At 41.3% G+C, this 21,684-nt stretch overlaps 1 long non-coding RNA gene across 5 annotated transcripts in view; it reads right to left on the reverse strand.

Moving 5' to 3' along the window:
- LOC121937579 overlaps positions 1-21,684 on the reverse strand; it is an 85,368-nt gene that overhangs the window by 51,995 nt on the left and 11,689 nt on the right. The window contains exon 4 of one of the 5 annotated variants that reach the window (XR_006105172.1): positions 11,135-13,203. The exons of the other annotated variants lie outside the window; for them this stretch is intronic. This is a non-coding gene — a long non-coding RNA (uncharacterized LOC121937579). Of the gene's footprint in view, positions 1-11,134; positions 13,204-21,684 lie in introns of those variants that run through there. 5 annotated transcript variants of the gene reach the window in all.

The following is a 21,684-nucleotide window of genomic DNA, read 5'->3' on the forward strand; positions in this document are numbered from 1 at the left end:
CCAAGCCTCCTGATGAATGTGAGTGATTTCCTTGGTTTTCTGTGACTCTAATCATTGGCTTGCCTAATCTCTCTGGAACCTCCTTCTTGATTTCAATCCTGACTTGTCAGATAGCACTGATTCTGCCTTGTGGAAGCAGCCTAGGTAGTGTTGAGCAGTCATCTCAGGGAGTAGGTTAAAGATGTCATAAATGCATTGCAAATCATTTCCAACTTATGACAATCCTAAGGTGAACCTATCACAAGGTTTTTGGCAGAATTTACCAATAGGTTTGCCTTTGCCTTCCACTGAGGCTGCGAGCATGGAGTTTACCGCACAGTCCCCTGGGATGCTCCCAGCATGTTACGAAAGGGAGCGGGATGGGAACAGAATGGGGGCTATCATGCATTTTATTGCATGCCGGAATGCCGCCAACACTGCCAGAAGTTCCTATTCCGTTCCCTTTCCATCCCCTATCCATCCCAGAGGAGGCAATTTTCAGGAACGCTTCTGAACAGTTCCTGAAAACCACCTCCTCTGGGATGGATCTGGAACAGGATGGGAACGTCTGGTGGTGGCGGTGGCATTCCAGTGTGTGATAAAATGCATGATAGCTCCATTCTGTTCCCATCACGCTCCCTTTCATAATGTGCCAGGAAATCCCAGGGGGCTGTGCAGTAAACTCCCATGTGACTTGTCCAAGATCACCAATGAGCATCCATATCTGAACAGAATTTGAACCCTGGTCTCCCAGCGTCTTAGTTCAACACTCAAACCACTACATCTAGATCTATAGTGTCTAGATCAAGAGAAGTAATAGTGCCACTGTATTCTGCTCTGGTCAGGCCCCACCTAGAATATTGTGTCCAGTTCTGGGCACCACAATTCAGAAAGGACATTGAGAAACTGGAGCGTGTCCAAAGGAGGGCGACAAAAATGGTGAAGGGTCTGGAAACCATGCCCTATGAGGAACGACTTAGGGAGCTGGGGATGTTTAGCCTGGAGAAAAGAAGGTTAAGAGGTGATATGATAGCCCTGTTTAAATATTTGAAAGGATGTCGTATTGAGGAGGGAGCAAGCTTGTTTTCTGCTGCTCCAGAAAACAGGACCCGGAACAATGGATGCAAGCTACAGGAAAAGAGATTCCACCTCAACATTACGAGGAACTTCCTGACAGTAAGGGCTGTTCGACAGTGGAATGCACTCCCTCGGAGGGTGATAGAGTCTCCTTCCTTGGAGGTCTTTAAACAGAGGCTGGATGGCCATCTGTCAGGGATGCTTTGATTTGGATTTCCTGCATGGCAGGGGGTTGGACTGGATGGCCCTAGTGGTCTCTTCCAACTCTATGATTCTATGATTCTATGATTCTATGATCACACTGGCTCTCCTTTCTCATATACTTCACATCTGTCTTCTTTTCAATGCATCACTCTTTACAAAACTCGTCTAACTCCCAACTGTCCACTCAAGACCTCTCTTTGGCTTTCTCTTAACCAAACAGGTCCACTCATGAGATCACACCACTGCCACCAAATATGTTTAATTTGCCGTTATTACATTTTACACAGCAAGGGATGGGGAAAGTTATTTGTGGGAATTCTATCTTTTGTGCTAAAGCAAATTGTTTTGACTTCCATGGGTTGGGGATGCCATTTGTTTCTCTGGCTCAGGAGGAAAGGTATCTGAGACCTACCCTGGAAATTGTCTCTCTTTTTGAGATCACAGCTGCATATGTTTGAGCCTTGTCTCAATAACAGAAAAGGTTGGTGGTAAAACAGAAAACCACCACCACTGTGTCAGTTCAGGAGACTGAACCCACTCAGCAGCTGAAACTCAGCAAAAGGTAAAAACACTTCACAGATCTTTCAGAACATAAAAGTGGATTTTGTTTCATTGGCTTTCATATTTTATAGTCTTCATGTGAGACAACTCTCTTTCCACTGATCTCGTTTGAGTGGCTTTTGTTTTCAAAGAAAAGCATTCTTGTTACTGAAGCAACCTGCTGGGCTTGAAGGCAGGCATCCTGCAATGCTATGTCCTGAAATGTTAATAGCTGATAACGATTTTGTTAAGAAATAGTTACTGGCAGCCTGATTTAGGGATGCTGGGGAAATTTTACCCTGTCAAGTGAATTGCAAAGAGAAAAGAAGAACATCTATGCTGGATAAGACCAAACCTCTCCACAAGTCAGATCCTGCAAGGGAAGACGGAGCATAAAGTTGGAACTCTATTTAAAGCTGGAACTTTATTTCAAGTTGGAACATTCCAGTTGGAACTTTTCTCCTCCTCTTCCTCCACATAGATCCACTCAATACCCAGGAGATCTTTGACAAGTCTCTTTAGGAGCTGATGAAAAGTGGAGTAGATCTACCTGTGAACATAAATGGCAAAGGCATCCTTCATCACATGTTGGTGGCCCATTGGAGGTCCCAGAGAATGACAAAGCTGTGTTCAGACCAAGAGGGAAAGAGTTGGATGCCTTTTTGACACTCCTTACTCTCCACCAGCCACTCAATGGCCATTTCGAGAAGCCTACCTGGGAACCAGTCAATTTTGAAGGGACTGGGGATCATTGTGGTATGGAGGTAATAACTTCTTCACTCTATATATTGATGTACATCACTGACAGGATGCTCACCATTTTTGAAGGCTTTCTTAGGCCTGTAGCCAGATGGCCTAAGATGTTCCCATAGTCAGACCAGGAAATTTCACTGCTGGAGTCAGAGGAGGAGAGCTTCCTCATTTGATGAACAGAAGCAATATGACACTGCTTTCCCCACGCCTGAGGACAACAGGCTAGTTTGGAGGATAGAAACCAAGAAAAAAAATCAAGGCCAAGGAGCTTCAGATGAACAGTTCAGGGGCTGCTGCTGTTACATAGTCATAGAATCAAAGAATTATAGAGACCACAAGGATCATCAAGTCCAACACCCTGATATAAAGGGATACATGATCAAAGTACTCACTACAGATGGCCATCCAGCCTGTTTAAAAACCTCCAAAGAAGGAGACTCCGCCACTCTCTGAGGCAGCAGCATATTCTACTGTCAAACAGTTCTTAACATCAGGAGGTTCTTCCTAATGTTTAGGTGGAATCTCTTTTCCTGTGATTTGCATCCATTTTTCCACGTCCTATTCTCTGGAGCAGCAGAAAACAAGCTTGCTTCATCTTCAGAAGGTTATCGCATCAGTGCCTGAAACGTTTCTATTCTGTTCCCAAAACGTTTCGAGATGTAACGTTATGGGAACGGATATTATCGCATTAGAAAATGTAAAGCGTTCCGAGAACGTTACGGGAACACATTTTACCGCATTTGTCCTTATAGGAAGCGTGATAAGTATGAGAACGTTTCAATATTCGCGCATGCGTATTTATTTCGGAGGACCTTGTAATGATGATGTAATCACTCTACTGTTCCTTTTCACCCGGAACTGAATAGGGTGACCTTGTGGGGTGTAAAGATGGCGTCTAAGGAAGTGTTTTTGGAGCTACTGTGCAATATTATAAACATTGATGAAGAGCAAAGACGGAGGAGAAGAAGTCACATTGCAAAAACTCTATTTCTCTTGAAGCGACGAAAAGCTGCTTTAACAAAATTGTTAATTTTAGCTGGCGGTGGAAATTTAAATATTACCGCTTGTCAGGATTGCTTTGATTGTGATTTCCTGCATGGCATGGTGTTGGACTGGATGGCCCTTGTGGACTCTTCCTACCCCATGATGCTAGGAAATGATTCATTATGGATATGAAGAAAGAATTAAAAAGACAAAAAAATAAAATGTCCCCATAAAATTGTGTTGTAACCAGACTCTGCTGGCTCATGTTTTTTCAACCTTACATTATTATATTACCTCCTTGACATGCAAAGAAATCTTTAGTATTCTGATCCATGTCATCAGGGAATACCGTGGTCATGACCATCCATTATCACACAATTCATCTTGAGGATTGTTGTGATAAATGTAGTTAATGTTCACTTTCCCCAAAAAAAAAAAGGCTCCATGTCAGGATCTTTTTAACTAGTAAGATACATAATATGGATTACATGAAAATATAAGAAAGGTGCAATATAAGAAGTCAACAATCATCATCACTTTACATATTTTACACACCACATACAACATACCAGTAATACAGCTTTTGGTCGTATTGGACCTATTTGCTGCAGTACTAAGTTTTGGCCCATTATTAATGAAATTATACCTCAACCACATTATTTTATTTATTGTCTTGTCCATCATGTATTGTGACAACTAAGGATTAATGCAAAAAACTACTACAGTCATCTTTATGGACATACATAAAGATGACAAACAGTTATTATTGTCCATGAGTACCACATGCACAGAAGGAAACCATTTCCCAGAAAAAAATAGTTTTCAAACACTGACTTTATTTTTTATATACACATACAAACACACACACACACACACACACACACACATATATGTTACATATACACACATATACATATATAAGTAATATAGATATAATATATAAATATACATATATATTGTCAGTTATCTATATATACAAACATTACTAATCTATATAGATGTCATTTATATATATATGTATATATGTGTGTGTGTGTGTGTGTATAACATGTTTTCTATTACATATTTCACATGTTTCTTATAAATATATATATATGTTGTTTATACATATGTATGTATATCTATTTATATAGAGGTAGAGACAGAGCGAGAGAGAGAGAGTTTTCCATATACATATATATAATACCATAATTATACACACATCTATCTATACATAGCCCTCACAAATGGTGGGGCTTGTTTTTTTTCTCTATTTATTTTACTCAACATGAGTCCCAGGGAGAGCAAAAAACCGACGCTCTAGGAATGGGGAGGAATGCAGGGAGGGAAGTCCGTTCAGCCAATCACAACAAGGCAGAACATGGGAACGGAAGTAAGAACGGATTACATTACCGCTCTGACATTTCTTGGACCGTTTTAAAAACGTTTCCACAAGCTTGGATCACTTTCTTATCTGTTCCCTCCGAGGAACACATATGGAACGCTTTGAGGGGTATGTAGAATGCGATGGGAACCCGATGGGGAAAGAAACGTGCGGTAAACTTAAAAGTGTTCCGTTCCTATCGGGTTCCAATAACGTTCTCGGAACGCGGTGCGATAATCTCCTCAGTGTCACATCCCTTCAAATAAACTAGGCTATCATCATGTCACCTCCTAACCTTCTCTTCTCAGGAGTAAACATACTCAGCTCCTCATAGGGCTTGATTTCCAGGCCTTTCATCATTTTGGTTGCCCTCCTCTGGATATGCTTCAGCTTGTCAACATCCTTTTTGAATTGTTGTGCTAGAGCTGGACACAGTATTCTAGGTGAGACCTAACCAACACAGAATAGAGTGGTACTATTATTCCCCTTGATCTAGGCTTCCATTGACACAGCCTAAAATCAGCTGCTGCATCACACTGTTAACTCACATTCAACTTGAGGTCTGCTCAGGCTCTTAGATCCCTTTCACATGCTTCCTTCTGAGCCCTCTAATTCACTCAGGTTGTCTCATGCTACACACACTTCGATATCATGCTAACTGCCTTGGCTTCATGCTCAGAAAAAATCCTGGGATTTGTAGTTTGGGAAAGCACTAGAGCTCTCTGGCACATTATTCTAAATATTTCACGAAGCAGCATGATTCCATAATCTGGAGTCATGCCAGTTCAATAATAGTAATAATGCTCCAGAAGCAGCACAATATTTCGGGTTGGTGAACATAACCAAGATAGAAGGCATCAGAAATGTCATGTTCACTTCAGTCTTGAATTAAGTAAGCATAATCCACATAGCAAATAAACACATGACATTTGCAGACAATTTGCTTATTGTCACACAGTCAGTTCACCTAGCCTAGTACTTTTCTGGTAACTGAACAATGAGGAACAAGGCTGATTAAGTTACAATTTGGCACCAAAGCATTGCAACAGATGGATGCAGGTTGCCAGAGGGGGTGGGATGGGCATCAGGAATATGCATGAGTGTTGCATTTGGTTTTGAATACCTGTTTCCCATATGAGAATGGTAAAGCAGCTGTCTGGTTCTTATGGACCCTAAGAGGAAATGCCACCTCTAATCCAAATCTGCTTCCCATTTACTTGTCTCCAAAAAATAAAAATAAAAAAATAAAGCAGCATCTGTCACAACTTAAGACAGGTTATTTGCCCCTGCTGAGCCAAGGAGAGTGAATGGAATAAATAAAGAGAATAGATGCTCCTGTGGAGTTTAGCAGTTTGGGCTTGATGGATTGCTTGTGAAAAGGGAAGCTGGGGCTGGCAAACAACACTCTACAGCCTTTTGGCAAGAAAACAGAAAATATTTATTAAAAATGAAGGCACAAAGCAGTGATAATCTTTTTTACAGCCTGATTGTGACAAGGCATCTTTGCTCTCTCACACGCACACATGCGCGCACACACACACTCTACAAGAGCTGATTATTTATGCCTTGAACACTGGACTGAGAGCATGTACTAGGTTGTGAAAACACATCTCAATTCTTAATTTTCAAACTTCTCAAAATCAGTCTTGCAACATAGGACGTTTAGGGTGGCCAGAGTGGGAACGCTGCAGGGCAGTGTTGGCATCTTGGAGCAGCTTCCAAGACCCAACAAGGGGGCTCACATTTGACTTGAGAACCAGCCCCAGTTCTCTTCTTTGGTTCCTGTTGCTTTCTTTTTATGTCTCTTCTGTAAGGCTTTATCAGGGCTCCACAAAATCAAGGACAAGCCAATGCTTATTTGTCTCACTCGTTCCTTCTGGACATTGGCACAGAAAGCGATTTTTAAAAACAGGCAAATAAATAACAATGACCGTATTAAGGAGGTGAACCAACTCAGGGAAAGTGTCTCTATTCCATCTGATCTATGGAAGAACACTCTCTCTACCCTTGAATCCAGCTGAGGTCCAATGAAGGGAATGACCTGTTGAGACTCTACAAATGAGTTCTTGTAGTCCCAAATGAATTTGAGCTGGGATAGTTGACTTAACATGAAATGAATGCTATGGTACGATGGGGTTGTTGAATGGGAAAGTGGAACTGGGTGCCATATAACATGTTCAATGAAAGTTTCTGAATCTTGGCGCAAGAGGCTGAAATGCATATTTCAAAGAGAAGATGCAGAAGTCACAAGCAAACTATCTGAATAATTCAAATCCTTCTAAAGTAGCCTTGATATTTATTTTTCCTACTGGAAGGGGCCGAGGAATACATATGGAATATGTTTAAGGGCTCACCAGTAACATTAATATGCTGTACAGGACTATCCAAAGTATGTTTACTTCATAGTAAGTCTTGCTATGTTTAAGTGGGCTTCCCTTTACCTTGCAAGTGTGTTGGGATCACCACCAAATTAAAATGTACCTTTCAAAAAACAAAACAAAAACAAAAACAAAAACAAAAAGGAAGGAAGGAAGGAAGGAAAAACAAAAACTGGAGAATATCCAAAGACAGAATAGAATAATGTAAAACAACCACAATACTATGTAGATTCTTTGACATTTAATAACAGTACTTAAAATGATAGCTGATACCATCACAAAGCCAGAAAAAGAGAGGACTAATGTCATAAAATGAAAGAATGAACAGGTAAATAAAAAGTCACACTTTTCATCTTATCTCATCTGTCTAGCTTTTGTACAATAAGCTCAAGTTCTAGGATGGAAAAGACAGAAGAAAGTGTAGCGGTTGCTTTTGTTTTCCTAGTTTAAATATCAGAATATGGAGTGTGTGTGTGTGCTGTGTATGCAACCTGTTATTTAATTATATCCCTCTGCAGCAATGCTGCACAGCTGTTTAAAATGTGTCCCACGATGATGATGATGATGATAATAATAATAATAATAATATGATTTATTTATAGCCCACCTTTTCACGGGGAATCAAGGTGGGTTACAACATGTAAAAACAATGTGTTACATATCAAATCTAATTGAAATGTATCCCCCTCCCAACCTTCCATCCCAAATTATAAAACAAAATTAAATAAATTACAATATGCCTCTGGTGCGGCCGCTGCTGGCATCAATTGCCAGATCTGAGGTTAGAATGAGGTGCCCAGCTGTGGGATGGATGCTGGGCAACAACTAGCGGTACAGGGTGGCAGAGTAGGATGTGCATGTGAACAGCTGCCTGGAGTCACAATGGAGAGCCCAAGATAAAAAGGGGATGTCAGGGCAGCTTTGGGATCAGAATACTCCAGGCTGCTTCCAGTGTTCCATGTTAATTCAAATCTCCACTTGGCCATGGAAACTCACTGGGTGACCTTGGATAAGACACACTCTCTCAACCTCAGAGAAAGGCAAGGGCAAAGCCCCTTTGATTTTTTTTTTGCCAACCCACCCCATGATTGATTCTCCTTAAGTCCACCATAAGTCAGAAATGACTTTACGGCACATATTAGCTAGCAGATGGGCTAGCAGATTTGCCAGCATAGTTACCCTAGCACAGTAACTAGTACTAACAGTATGAGTTCACATATGACATTGTCATTTGTTTCATTTTTAGACGAAGTGAAGGGATGCTCCAAGACATCAGTGCAATATGCAAATCAAGTGCTGACAGGATGAACACCACACTCTTTTTCATGAGGAAGGTACTACTTCTAACCCCTAACATCTCCACTCAAAAAACATCAGATAGCAGGTGGTGAGAACAAACCTTTGCATGAGATTTGCTGCCAGCCTGAAAGAGCAGTGCTGATCTACATGGACCTGTGGTTTGACCTTGTAAGTAGAAGCCAACCTCATATGATGGTATTCAGTAGCAACAAATTTTGTATTCCGGCAAATCCTGAAATAGCTAGAAGACGTTGCTGCATATATACCATACAGTGATATGCTGCCACTTCACGCTTCTTGCCTGCCTTTAACAGCCTGTGTTAACAGCAGCGATAAACCCTGTCCCACATGCTGAGTAAGTGGGAAGTAAATTCAGATTTATATTTGCTAAGATCATATTGGTAGCCTAACATCCTCAGAATTAAAAACAAATGGAAAGGGGAAAATACCCTAACACTGAGCCTGCATTAAAATGATTCGGGTTTTTTGGATTGTCTTAATTTTAATAATAATTTGTTTTATTTATATACCGCTATTCCAAAGATCATAGCGGTGAACAGCAAGTAAGCTAATTAGCAAGTAAGCTAATTGCCCCCAACAGTCTGGGTACTCATTTTAGTGACCTCGGAAGGATGCAAGCCTGAGTCGAGCTTGGGCCCTTTTGCTGGTCTTGAACTCGCAACCTTGTGGTTTTGAGTGAATGGCTGCAGTACAGGCATTTAACCACTGAATCTCCCCAAACATTCACATGTCTCTTCCTCTTATAGATCCCTCCACTTGGTTACCAGTTCCATCCAGGCCTCCACATAAGCTTTTGGTCCTAGTATTTAAGGCCTTGTGCTCTAACCTCTCCCAGTATTTGGCAGCTTATCTAGCATGTTATGTACTATCTAGAAATTTAAGATCCACAGACAAAAGATTATTGGTGGTTCCACCAATGTGTATGGCTCTGTCAAGGCTGCAAGCCTTTCAGGATCTGGTCTGCATTTGTAGAACAGTCTTTCTTTGCACCTCCATTAGCCCTTAGCTCATCCCGATATCTTACTCATATATGACTGGCCAGTATCTTACAACAGCGGGTTGTATGATGATCCAGACCTCATGCTTTTTGGCCAACCCTACCTTTGGTTGCTGGTTTTGCGTGACTAAAGTTGTGGTCTTTCCTCCACACGTGGCTCATGTATTATTGTGGCACCGCCCTCCCAGGCAAACGTTGTTGTTGTTAAACAAAAGGGAACAATGAAGAGTGTAGTGTAGTGGTCATGCTGCTGGACTGGGGCTTGAGAGATCTAGGTTCTAGTCCTCAGTAAGTCAGGAAAGTCTGACGTACCTTCATAGTTTGTTGTGAGGATGAAGAGGAAAAAGAGCAGCATTTAAAAATGAAACAAAGGAAGGAAGGAAGGAAGGAAGGAAGGAAGGAAGGAAGCAAGCAAGCAAGCAAGCAAGCAAGCAAGCAGGCAAGCAGGTTTGCAGTTCAAGTCATGAGTAGGAATACATAAGTCCCAGAGGAAAACGTGTATGACACACCTGCTTTCCCTTTGTGCCTTTACTGCTGAGATGGGCAGTTTGTGAGGCAATCCGTACTGCTATTATAGATAGGAATCAATAGCCTATTGTGCTTAGTCTCAGGATTTTGCTTACACTTCAGACCTTTCATCTGCAAGACAAATGGGTCTGATATGATAAGCCATCAGAATTGCCCCTGCTGACGATCAGATATTTTCCTACAAAGCAGAAATAGCAACCTTGGGCATATTTTAAAATGTGAGACTAAATCCCCAGAGCTTTGTCTAAAAGGTTTATATGTAAAATACTATGCACAGTACCAGCCAACCAGTGATCCAGCTCATAAATGTGTGATTAAAAATTCTAGGGAAGTCTGGGTGAGACTAAGATCCAGCCTGGCTATGCATGCATGGGTCCATTCCTCCTCCCTTGACAGCTCCCAAGTCCCAGGTGACTGCTGCTGCAATCATTAAATAGTTGGTGAGGGGAAGGGGAAGACAACCAAAGAGCAGGGACTGCATCTCAGCTGGAGAAAGAGACATAGCAGGAGCAAAGTGTACTCCTAGGTGGGCAAGCTGATTTTCACATTGGTGGCAAACTGCATTGTCAGGTATTAAAATAACATAGTAAGAAGAAAGCCCTTCTTCCAGTCCATCTCCTCAAGGGAGAGAAGAACCACTGAACTTGATCCCTTCCCCACCGCCATTCCCTTCTCCTTTTGTGTCACATCTTTTTAGATTGTAAGCCTGAGGGTAGGGAAATGCATAAATAATAATAATAATAATAATAATAATAATAATAATAATAATAATAATAATAATAATTCTTTTTCACAAAGGAATCAAAGCGTATTCCAACAGTATAAATAAAACATCAAACAATTAAAAATTACAATTTAAAAACCCCAAATTAACTTTCACTAAGTCACTCTGAGATCCTTTTTGGCTGAAGAACTCACATGAATATAGGTGAAATAATGTAGGACTCCAGTGGAAAGACCCAAGTTCCTTGCTGGGGGGTGCACACCTTTGCCTCCCATAGTGCCTCCCAGCAGGCCAATTTAGAGCTGCATCTACACAGCAAAATTAATGCAGTTCAACACCACTTTAATTGCCATGGCTCAATGGTATGAGATCTTGAGGTTTGTAGTTTTCTGAATTGTTTAGCCTTCTCTTTCAGAGAGCTCTGGTGCCACAACAGCCTAGGAGCCATGACAAACTGCATTAAATCTGCACTGTGACAGTAGCCTTGGAAGGGTTTGGATTCAGCACAGGCTCAGCCTGTCAGCTCCGCTGGTCCTTGGCCATCTCTGCTAGTAAGGATTACTGATGTAATTATTCACTAAGAGCCTTATTGCATTAAAAACAAACCCTGCAGGCAACTGGAGATAAGCATGTTTATGTCTCCGCATGACGTTGAAGCACTTTCATTCTCTTCCAGTCATTGAAGTGTGGGAGAGAGTTGTAAAAGTGTTGTAAAAGTGTCACTTTTGTCCAGCTGGGAAAAAAAAAATCGGCAAAAGGGATGTTTTGACCATTCCTTCCCATATCTTTACAACTGGAAGAGCACAAAAGTGCTTCGACGTCATGTGGAGACAGAAAGACAATTGAGCTTCTCTCCGTTTTCCCTACCAGGTTTGTTTTTAATGCAACAAGGCTCTCTGTACATGCACTGTTGAGGATTGACACTCCCTGCAAAAGCGTTGCTAGGCATCTTCCCCTTGTTATCTCTTCTTCCCACTGCAAACATACCAAAATCTGATTTCCTTTTTTAAATGCATTTAATGCATTTCCTGCACAGTGTCTCCAAAGGTTCCATAGTTGGTACAGTAGGCGCATGCCCCCTAACAACTATAAGGTGCACAGAGGCCATCTCAAGGGAGAAGCAAGCAACAAGACTCTCTTTCCTACTTGGTCAGCATGTAAAAAATCATGTAACTCTCCTCCCTCTCCCCATTTTTTGGCATTTTGATCATATCTGTAAACATCATCCAGCTATTGAGCCTCACTCTCAGCCATCTTTGGACTAACAGCAGCAAAATGCTGCTGGTCTTCGCCCTGGAACTTACAAATGAAAAAGAGTAGCAGTGAATCATTGATTCACCCAATGTGAAAAGGAGAAGGTTTCCTTGCTTTCACCTCATTAAAAATGCAGATTGAAATCCAATGTGACTTTCACCTGCAGTAAGTGCAGTGTCCTTGTTCTTTGTTCATTTGCAAGTAGGGTATGTGTCTGTATCTGTGGCTGGCTGAGATCCAATAATTGCACTAGTGGAAGTCTTCACTGGCTTACCTATGCCATTGTTGGGAGAGTGGAAACCATTTCTTATCCCTACTCTCATTGCTCTGCATCTTCTCAGAAGATCTGGAGGTTTCCGTTCTGATTCCAGGTGGTTGTCTAAAATGAGTCTTGCTGAGCCATACAGTGCATTCACTGCTACCACCTGAGGTCAGATCAAGGCATCCAGCTATGTGACTGAGTGACCCACGGTGGCAGAAGATGTGCATGGAAACTCAGTGTGATGTATATGTGAGCAGCCACCCCGCATGAGAATGGAAGGTCTTTGCAATGGGAGAGGATTGGGGCAGCTCTGGAGCCAGGAAATTTCAGACTGCCCTGTGCAGACAGGACCATTGTGTGATTCTTCTGCCACCTGTGGGTAAGACCATCCCAGCTTCCCTTAAGCTTGGCATGACTCTTAAGGGGACTCCCCCCCCAAACTTGATCCCTATCCCCACCAACTGGATAAGTCCCCAACTGCCAAACCCATTAACCATATATTAACACTTAACTCAAAGGTCAGAAGGATGGTTGGTGGAAAGAAGGTCTGCTGTCAGCTGCTTGAATAGCACTCCTGGTTTCTCTTGATGTGTTCCTGAAGCCTTTGACAGCTCCAGGAGTCCCATCTCCCTCGGACAACCAGGTGATCCCTGATGTTTTTTGTGTCAAGTCCCAAGAACATGAAAACATGCTAGGATACTTGGGGCAAAGAAGCCTTGATGTGCCAGACAAGGTGATGTTGGCTGATGTTTGACCACAAATGGATCCTCCAGTAAGTCAGGGGATGTTTATTTGTTCTGTTTTGCTATGGACATCCAAGCAAAAGGAACAATGAGACTTCTAGAAAAAGAGGAGGAAGAAGAAGATATCAAAAGCTGTTTTGTTTTTAAAGATGGCATCCTATTACTGCTGTCTTCCTACAATCAAAGCTGTGGGTTTGGGAAGCAGAGGAAAACAGAAAATAAGAGCCATTACAAAGGCTGTTCAAAAGCATTTCATAAGCTCCCCCCTCCCTCTTCCCTTACATCTTTATAAAAAGGACTGTCACTGAAAAGGCCAAATATTTTCCCTCTGCTTTCTTGCCCAAATGCAGTATACATAAATTTCAAGGGCTAAGCCTGATTGATCACTATATGTGAGGATTTTTGTTGTGGCTTGAGTTTTTCTTTTTCGCTGGAGTCGGATTTATTGCCCTTTCATAGCATGTTCTTGGGCTATGCATTATGGCTAACAACTTTGCTTGCTTGGATTACCATTAAAAATGATACTGTCTGAAGGATGAAAGCTCTTCAATGCCAGAAATGGAGGAAGGGGGAGGGAAGGAGAGTGAGTGCAGAGCTGCTGCTTTCTGCTTTCCAATAAATTCAGGATACCAAATGGCTGTTTGCTTGGATTTATAGCTCAGGTGATTAACATCCTCAGGGAAGATCCGGCCATTAAGAGAAAGGATATTGTGTGTGTGTGTATGTGTGAGTGTATCCTTTGAAAATGTCAAGAATAAAAATACAGTTTAGAAGGAAAGAAAACCAAGCATGAATCACAAGTAGCCAGTTAAAGTGATGTCTGCGTTAGCTTTCAGGACACATTCTTTTTTGGGACAGCAGCTTCCAGAATTACTCACCCAACATGGGTGAATAGCCATGTTGATGGAGATTATGGGAGTTGCAGTCTAAAAAGTAATGTTTCCAGGGTGGGCAGAGTGGGCATGACTCAAAGTGCTCAGTTCAAAGGATCGCCCACCTGTGTATTAGCCTTCCTGCATAGTGATGCATTTAAGTTTGTTATATGGTGTACAATTATTGATCCTGTTTTTGTGTTCCCAGTTAGCCAAGGAGCCTGACAAGGCTGCATCTTATCACACTTCCTATTCAAATTATATGCAGAACATATTGTGAGAAAAGCAGGTTTGGACACAGAAGAGGGAGGCATGAAAATCTGAGGGAGGAATATCAACAATCTGAGATATGCTGATGACACCATAATACTATCAGAAAGCCTCACAGACCTCGAACAACTACTAAGGAAGCGCAGAGAAGAAAGTGCAAAGCCAGGCTTGCTGCTGAACATAGAGAAAACAAAAATAATGACCAGGGAGAACTTACACAAATTCACACTAGACAATGAGGAAATAGAAATACAGTGGGCCCTCTCCTTACACAGGAGATCCGTTCTGGATCCTCCGGCACAAGGGAAAATCCGCCTATGCTCAAGCCCCATAGGAAGTAATGGGGTTCATGCGTGTGGCGGAGCAGCGTGTGCGCCATTGTTTTCCTTCCCAAGCAGCTTCTGAGTAAGCTGGAAGCTGCATAAAATGCATCCGCGCATGGCACAGGTGCACTGTAGTAAAGTAGTTCTCATATCAGGGATCAAACATTGATTAGGAATGGTACGTTCAGCCAGGCAATCAAAAGAAGATTAAGAATGGGGAGGGCAGCTATAAAAGAACTAGAAAACATCCTAAAATGTAAAGATATTCAACTCAGCACAAAAGTTAAAATCATACAAGCCATTGCATTCCCTATTACCATGTATGGCTGTGAGAGGTGGATAGTTAAGAAAGCAGTGGAGGACAACAGGGTTGCCATGGGTCAAGATCGAGGTGAAGGCAGTTAACAATGACAAATGCCAATCCATATTTGAAACCCTATGAAATTAATGGGGTTGCCATATGTTGAAAAGTGACTTGAAGGAACATACACACATACAAATGCAGCGAAACTATCTGCTATTTCTGCTTTTTAAATTCTAAAACCAAGCCAACAGTGCTTTTGCATGGAAATGCATCAATTGACTTGATCTTTCTTCACTAGAATCCACCCCCATCCCCTAAGTTAGAGTATTATCTTTTAGATCATTGCTTAGAAAATCTTCCTTGTTTTGTAGGGTTTTGTAGGGATAACTGAGATACTTTTGTATAGGGTGGCAACAGAAAGCACTAGACATTGGATCATCCTAGTACTCCCACTCAGTTATTTTTGTCCAACTTATTTGGGGCTTATTACAGGAGGCCATCTCCTACTGCAATTCCATGGTCTGTAAAAATTGGGAGGCAAGGGAACAGGAAGAGGAGGGAGAAAAAGAGGAAGGGTTGTGTGAGTGAGTGAAAGAGAGAGAGAAACACTGTAATGATAGAACAAAACCCTGGAAGAGGGCTTGATCTCGATTTCCATACACATACCCAGCAACCAAACAAAACTGGCAAGGAAGTTCTATTGTACTTTCCCATTGCATACCATATGCAACAGCAGTGCTAAAGGAGGCAATTAATAGATTTTTTTTGATGATGCCATTGAATCAAATGCACCATTATGACATCAATGACGATGTCATTGAATCAAAAGCACAATTATTACATTACCTGTCACTTTGATGGCCATGCGCAATAAGGGCCTTACACTATAACACTGAGGGAGACCTGTCAAATTGATTGTTTGGAAGCTCCTCTGGGAGCCATTTTGGCTGAAGGTTGTGATATAAATACATATAATAAAATATATGGCATTTCAAAACTGCTGGTTTTAAAAAAGCATTTGCGTGAAGTCAGCTCAGCAAAACATTGCCTTGACTTCTTAAATTTCCGATCAGTGTTCTGCTTTTTCTCAGACCATACAGCTAAATTTGGGGAGAGTTGTATGCACAATAATCTCTTTTGGAATGAGATTCTGAAACCTTGAAGTCAGCAAGCGTCAAGGCAGAGAGCATTGTTGGTTGTTTCTGTGTTCGATCCGGTGCATCCTTATTTAATACAAACCCTGGGAGGGGGGATAAATATGCCTGCTTTTTGCATCCCAGATCAATAAGGTGATAACTATAAACCTACCTTGGTAACATAAAAATATTTTTTCACTACTAGCCGATGGAGGTCACAGAATAAGAAATGACATCTCGCTAAGAAAGAGATTATCAAATACCTTGGCTTGGTGTTAGTTCAGATCCCAAGATACACTTGTGTTTTTATTCCCTTTCAATTATTTGGCTCTCAATGGGATTCATGTGTATTGCTTGGCTTTAATTTCTGTCAAAGCCATTCAACTTTGTTGACTGCTTGGTAAAAAATATCTGTACCCTCCTTCCTCCTTTTTTCGCTCAGCTCCATTTCTGCATTCTGAAAAAGAAGGTTATCTGCTCTATTAGCCCTTTGACTTCTTGTCTTTTGAAGAGAACATTTTGCATTCTGCTATGTCAGGGCTGTAATTAGATCTGTTAATTAAGCAAAGAATGAACTTTTTAGAAACTCCAAAGTGCTCCACATTTATGATAAGTTTGCTTAGGTTGCTCCTGCCCTCGCGGTGCCCCTTTGCCCCTGCTCATTAATTGCTAAATTTTAATTAGGCAAGTTGATGAATGTGCTAGCCTTTGCAATAAATAAAAGGGGATTCCAGTCGCTAGCATTTACATTCCAAATTACATGAAATTGGTCTGCAGGTTACAGTATAACTGTTCACCATGTTGCTGAACCCCCTTATCACGGATTCATACTGCCGGCTTTATTTTCACATGACAACTTCAGCTGGCATTTGGATGTATGGAATTACTCTCAGTTATCATAACACCTACAATGATGTGAGAACCTGTCCTATCATAAGACTAGCAAAGGCAACTGATAGAATAGAAGGATACAGTTGCTGGGAGTGGATGGGTGGGAAAACCAGCTGCCAAGCAAGTCCCACCAAGCTCCCCAACCACACATCATCTGATTTCCTCCGGTGTGGAGGAGGCTTGCTCAAAAGCACAGAACGGTTGTGTGGGATGGCTTCAAGGGATTTATAGTAACTTGAGGTGAGCCTATATGGCTCAGTGTAGCACAGGTCTGCATACAGATATTTACACTGCGCTGAGGGAATGCTGGATTGAGGCCATCGACCAGTTCATTGGTAGACAACCTGTGGCTTTCCAGATATGGTTAGATTTCAGTTCCCAGCATCTCTATCGTATACAGTGGTACCTCGGGTTACGAAATTAATTCGTTCCGCGGCTAATTTCGTAACCCGAAAAACCTTCGTAACCTGAATTGCCATAGGCGCTAATGGAAAAAAATAGCTCTCTGCTGCCCTCCGGTGGCGGCCTTTCCATTGAAAATAGCGCCGAGGTTTTTTCGTAACCCGAAAAAACCTTCGTAAGCCGAAACAATAAATCCCTATGGGATTTTTTCGTATCCCGAAAAATTCGTAAGCTGGGTAATTCGTATCCCGGGGTACCACTGTATATCCAATAGTGAGAGATGATAGAGTTTTAGTCCAACAACTTCTGAAAGACCATAAACAGTCAATTCCTAATAATAATAATAATAATAATAATAATAATAATAATAATAATAATTTGTATTTTCTCGCCTCTCTCAGGTGGATCGATGCGGGATTACAGCCAATAAAATGCATGCAGAACATATTGATAAAATGCAGTACAGTAGTAATTATATTAAAACTTACACTATCATCAATTACAATAACAATACAGTCAAACAGTAGTCAAGGAGATGGAACAATATCAATAATAATAATAATAATAATAATAATATTTTTTTACTCTAACCTAGTGGCTATCATCACTTGTTGTGAATAGATGTTCCATGAAACCCATGTTTGCAAAGAATCCCATACATATTCAATGACCCCCAGTTGTTTTGAAGTACAAACCTCTCTCATGCTCAGTTATCATCCATACTAACTGAGGCTTGTGGATGTCATAGCCTCAAATTTCTGAAGGTTATTTCAGTACCCCAGTGTGTATTTCCAGTATATAGGTTAACAACGCACAAGCAAACAAGCTGATAACTGTGTAGTAAACAGACACTGAGAACCTGCACAAAGCTAGACAGTCCATAACACTTAATGAAAATAGCATTAAAAATACATTCATGGTGGCATTCTGTCTTAATAAAGTCCAACGTCTTTGGTGTGTGGCCCTTCCCAAAACAGAAAAAAGAGGTAGAAAACAGTGTCATCGTCTTAACATTAGTCTCTACAGAGCTACATTAGTGAGCTGGAAGCCCGGAACTATGGACAAGTAGATTTTTTTACCCTTATACTAAGAATAGCAGCAAGACTTGAAGGAGTTGTAATGGAGTGTTATTTTACGAGAAGTAAATAATGTAACAGAGTCTCTATGAATGTCAGCAGGAGAGTTAGAACTGTCATATCGTAATCCTGAGTTGAGCAACAATGTGTGAAAGATTAGCCTGCAGCATTTTCTTCTCTAGTACTTGAATAATTTCTTCTCCTTCTCTCTCTGTATGTCTCTTTCCTGATCTTTATTTACTCTCTGAACATTGTCAAAGGAATGTTTCACTTAATGTTATAGTAAAAGTTTAAAAGAGGAGAACCTAGTCTTGAAAAATCCAAGATTTGTGTGCTTATCGTTTCCTTTCTTTTCTGAGTTATGCTTGCTTGCAGAGAGGACCCAATTTCCAGGACTGGTGAAAAATACGAGTAGTAGACTTATCAATAAAAAGCAGTGTGTGACAACTCTTCCTCCCCCCGCGACTACACAACATTTCTCTCGCTCTTCCAGTTTCCTTTATTTATCCCTTCTAATGAATAATTCAATAAATTGGTGAGGTTACACTTCACATTCCTTTTGAGAAAGTGGCAACTGTTTCCAAGGAGTTCTCAAACAGAAACCGAGGAGGGTCACGAAACTGCATGGCTCTTGTTACTGAAACACAACAACATCTTGCAGAATGCTGAAAAATGCTTTATTATTATGAGTAAGCCAAACAAAGCATTGAGCTTTCCAGCACAGTGAATTGTTATTTATTTAGCAGGAGTTCATCAAGAATTGCAAAGCAAACTTGGCAAGCTTACGAAGCCTTTCAAAGCGTCATCTAGCCTCCTTAGAATTGATTTATGCATTGTTACTGACTTACTGCCATCCGATTCCCACATCTGAATCCGGTTTTGTTTGGGAGCACATTGCCCATTATGGGACCTCTGTGGTGCAATGGGTCATCCCACTACTACTTAGTTACTACAGGCTAGGTCCAGCTCTAGCAACCCTAGGCAGTAAGACATAATTATCCACCCTGAATGTGTTTCAGTGGGTCTGATGCTTTTGTCTACTCTGCTTCCCACAGAACACTCTTTCTCTCTGTGTGTTTTTGCACAGCAGCAGATTTTGGATGGAAAATAATAACACAAAATAATTTAAAAAAATCTACACAGTAGAAAATAGAAAGCTACTTATATGCATGAGTTTCGTCTCCCTTCTTTTTTATATGCATATCTTTCATCTTCATCTGTCACTTTCCAAAAGTAATGAAATGTTTACCCCAAACATATACGTAAATAGCTTTCAGAGCAGTGGATCCTTCCTGCTCAGCCAGAGGCTGCACTGAAACAAGGCAGTCTAGTATAGGAAGGTTGCCTCAAGTTGGAACAGGGGAAATTCAGTACTTGCAGATTTCTGTGGTGCATTTTACCAGCATACCTTAGAATGGTAGCTTCTCACTTGTGCTGTTGCAAATGTCACAAGAGTTGATTTGTACCCCCAAAACTAGTCTGCTATGATGGAAGATATGATTCCATTCTTGTATTAGGAGAAAACTGTCAGTCTAGATGGCTTCTGTACAATGAGTAGAGAATGTCATTTTGTCCTTTGGCTCAGGTATCGGACAGTGCTTGAGCACATCCAGGAAAGCGGCCAAATGCCTGATAAGGCCAGCCTAGTTCCCAAACAAACAAACAAACCCCATCTTACAGGGGCAGAGCAAAGCAACACAATGAGTCTGAATGCAGCATCAGAAGAATGATTACCCAAAATAGTTGTCAAATGGTCCGAGATCCAGGGTATCAGACAGGCAGGTCGATAAGGTGGTCCAAGATTAAGGGTTCCAGATAATCAAATGGGTCAGCAGTCCAAGAAACAAGGGTTCCAGAGCCAGAGACCGAGTCTTTCTTCAAGAAGGTCAGATAATCACTAGCAACTAGACACACATTCTCCAGCTGCCTAAATAGGCAGGCAGCAGGCGTTCAAGTGTGTCTGATTACCAGCGTGTTTCTGATAAAGCCTCCACGACCTTCAAAGGCCCTCCCTTTTAGCGCAATGCTCCCTGAAGGGAGGCACACTTCCCTGATCCTCCTCTATGTCCACAGACTTGACCACAGGCAGCCTTGACTGCTGAACCTCTGGAGAGGCCCCAGACTCTGCTACAGCAGAGCTCAGGCTCTCCAATTGCAGGCTCAGGTCCCAGAGGCTCTGGCTCATCCTCTGAGTCCACCAAGCCATCCCCCAGAGTACGGGAAAGTTAAGCATTGTTCTAGACTTACTTGCTGTATATGTTCAGTGCTGTTGAATTGTTATGCATTATGCTCAATAAATACAAGTATTAGACTTTGATGCTTAAGGCAGGAAAGCTGTCTCTTGCCAGAGCCTGCATAAATTGTTAAGAGACCATACTGGACAGGTCGGGTGGTGGCCTGGACCCTGTCCCTCTTGGGGAAAAAGCCATGCCTTCTTCTGAAAGTGCAAACTGGAATTTTCCCCCAACTCCCCTACTCCTGGTGACAAGGAAATACACTCATCCTTCCATATTTGCAGCTTTGATATTTGATTATTCATGGATTTGATGAATATGTTCTCTCTACCTAGGTCCAGTGCAACTCTATGGTCAACTTTAGCTAAAAGTTACACTGAAAGACCTAGAGATTCCTAGAGAAAATAATCTACTAGGCATTTGGAGCTCCTCCAGTGCAGCTCTATGGTCAGTGTCTGTCAGACGTTCACCACAGAGTTGCGCTGGAGGACCTAGAGATTCCTAGAGAGGTGTCCTCTCAGGTGAAAACATAGTGTTTTTGTTATTTGCGGTTTTTCCATATTCACGGGGGTCCTGTGCCCCTAATCCTAGCGAATATGGAAGGACAAGTGTAGTTCCATTAGAGTGGGACGTAGAACTGTTGTTATGCGCCTTCAAGACATCAAATTTCTGTTTGAATTAAGTGCAGTATTTAAAAATCAAGCACACAAAGCCACTCCCTTCTGTAGATGATTGAACCAGTTTTAGTCTCTCCAATGTCTGATTATTTTAAAAATATAATTTTTAAATAGCCTATTTTTGAAGAAATTGGTATGTTTCATATCTATATCTATATCTATATCTATATCTATCTATCTATATGAGAGAGAGAAGTTTTCATCCATTCCATCTCAAGGCTTTTAAAAATATGACTTTCTTCATATCATAGGTTTCCAGTGATCTCTTTCTTCTAAGGAGAACCTTTCCAACTCCAAAATGCTTTGGGAAGCAGAGCATATGTAACAATATGCTCTGCTTGGAAATAATAATAATAATAATAATAATAATAATAATAATAATAATAATAATAA

The sequence above is a fragment of the Sceloporus undulatus genome, chromosome 8, assembly GCF_019175285.1.
Source record: "Sceloporus undulatus isolate JIND9_A2432 ecotype Alabama chromosome 8, SceUnd_v1.1, whole genome shotgun sequence".
Classification (NCBI taxonomy): Eukaryota; Metazoa; Chordata; class Lepidosauria; order Squamata; family Phrynosomatidae; genus Sceloporus; species Sceloporus undulatus.